The sequence below is a fragment of the Eurytemora carolleeae genome, unplaced genomic scaffold, assembly GCF_000591075.1.
Source record: "Eurytemora carolleeae unplaced genomic scaffold, Eaff_2.0 scaffold3096, whole genome shotgun sequence".
NCBI lineage: Eukaryota > Metazoa > Arthropoda > Copepoda > Calanoida > Temoridae > Eurytemora > Eurytemora carolleeae.
The window spans coordinates 1-2,441 of NW_019398983.1; the positions used below are offsets into that span (position 1 = coordinate 1).

General features: G+C 26.8%; 1 long non-coding RNA gene across 1 annotated transcript; it reads right to left on the reverse strand.

Annotated features, from left to right (window-relative positions):
- Positions 1–679: 679 nt before the first annotated feature.
- On the reverse strand, positions 680–2,065 carry LOC111717690 (uncharacterized). Its single transcript, XR_002768877.1, has 3 exons — positions 1,821–2,065; positions 1,173–1,210; positions 680–748 (listed from the first exon to the last, which is right to left on the reverse strand). It is a non-coding gene; the product is annotated as an uncharacterized LOC111717690 (long non-coding RNA).
- Positions 2,066–2,441: the final 376 nt, after the last annotated feature.

A 2,441-nucleotide genomic window follows, 5' to 3' on the forward strand; every position in this document is an offset into this window, starting at 1 on the left:
AACTCGGTTGGAGTTTCTTTCTGGTCGGTCATGATGCTTGGATGTATCACTTAAAGTTCAAAGTTTTAAGAAAATCACGAAACTGGATAGCGTTTAACTGTATGTTCAAAGTCGGGGGTCACCAATATAGAGAACATGAGTCAATATCGATATCACACATGTAGATGATAATGTATGAGAACTATGCCCCGTATCCGTTCTATCTCATTCTGTTGAATCTTGTGGAACTTGTTTAACGCGGCCAGGCGTCGTCTTCCACAATTTGTTAATTTGTTAATTTGTTAATTTGTTAATTTGTTAATTTGTTAATTTGTTAATTTGTTAATTTGTTAATTTTTTAATTTGTTAATTTGTTAATTTGTTAATTTGTTAATTTGTTAATTTGTTAATTTGTTAATTTATTAATTTGTTAATTTGTTAATTTGCTAATTTGTTGATTTTTTAATTTGTTAATTTGTTAATTTGTTAATTTGTTAATTTGTTAATTTGATAATTTGTTAATTTGTTAATTTGTTAATTTGTTAATTTGTTAATTTGTTAATTTGTTAATTTTTCAATTTGTTAATTTGTTAATCTGTTAATTTGTTAATTTGTTAATTTGTTAATTTGTTAATTTGTTAATCTGTTAATTTGTTCATTTGTTAATTTGTTAATTTGTTAATCTGTTAATTTGTTAATTTATCTACCTGATATAAGGAAAATGGGACAACTACCACCCCTATGAGCATATCAGTAACTGCTAGCGAGGCTACACAATCAAATAATCAAGCAATGAAATAATCTCTTGCATTCTCAATCAATTAATCATTCAATCTTTTAATAAACCAATCAGTAAATCAGCTAAGCAATGAATCAATGAAATTCCTTATAAACTAATCAATTTATACTAAAGAACCACTAAATTAATCAAGATAATCAATTAACCAACTAATCAATCCAACCATTAATCGATCAGTTATTCAATCATTTAATTATCCAATCAAACAATAAATTATTTAAATAATAATTTAATCAATGTACATCGAATTCGAATCACTGTTGCTTTTTTACTTGAAAACAAATCCCCAGCAGTCCTGATACTATGGAAATCGACAGAAATTCATTACCTCTCCCCCCCCCCCTTACATTTATTATGTCTTTACGGTTCAAGCTTATTAATATTCTACACTAACCTATAAACCAGTGTTGCACAGGTTTCAGACTGTGTTCTCTGAAATAAATAAAAACTTATTTTTTGAAAAGAATTTTGACATTTTTGGTTTAAAAACATTGAAACATTGATCCTTAGCTTCCCTTAGTGTAGATATATTGCTGTCAATTTAAATCCAGAAGATGACTGAATTTACAGATTTTAGATATTTTTTCCCCGAATTCTTAACATGGGATCGGAATTTTTGTAAAGATATTCAAAAATAAAAAATTGAATATATTCTAAATGTCCACTTCGATAAAAAAAAATGTAAAAACAGATGGTTTGTTCAATAAAGAAAAGAAAAATTTAGAAAAATTTAAGACATAATGTGCAATGTGCATGATACAGGGATTATTAAATTAAAATTTGTTCCTTTTCTTCGCCATGAAATTGCATTAAAGAGTTTAAAATAAATTGTTTTAAAGATGTTATACTATTTTACTATTGCAGTTGCTTATTCTATGTATTTTTAAATTTTAATTAAATTGAATATGAGCAAAAATCTTATCAAGTACTTCTTGGAAAAATGAAATAAAAATTGTAAAACTTCTGAAACATGCGGAATGTTTGCAAAATGCAATTTTTTGCAACTAGTCCAAAATATTTGCAATAGTTTAACTTGTATTACCTGGAGATGGCAAGAATAACAAGAAGGTTTCCAAGAAAAATGATGAGAATGATAAACACAAGAGGAACTGTCACAAAAATACTCTTCCAGTTACTAAAATAAAATTAAATTACTAAATATCCTTCACATTACTGTTGCTTTAGAACTGTATAAAAATAAGAAAAAGAAAAAAAAACAACAAGTGTTAATTTTGATTCTTGATTCTGATGCGTTCTTTCGATGGAGAAATTATTAGAATTAACCACTTTTCGAATCTGAAAAACATGTTCCCGACTTTTATCAAATAAAGATCACTGATACACAGGTTACTGTCATATTTCCGCGACCTCAATTTTCCTATTCACCTAATCTCCTTTTTGGTTTAATTTATTTAATTTGATAATCTCTTTTTGTATTTCTAAAATATTCTTCTGTATAAAAGACCTGAATATTTGAATTAAACATCATTTTCTTCCCCATATAATTACTGTTACAAAAATCCTAACTATTCAGAAGTATACTTTGTAAAAGCGAATTTCACTCGGGTTGATTTAAGCACTACCAAATGCAAGCTTTAAATAAACTAAAACTAATAGTCTCTTTTAATTATTCAGTTTGAACTGAACTGAACCGCTCCTGGAA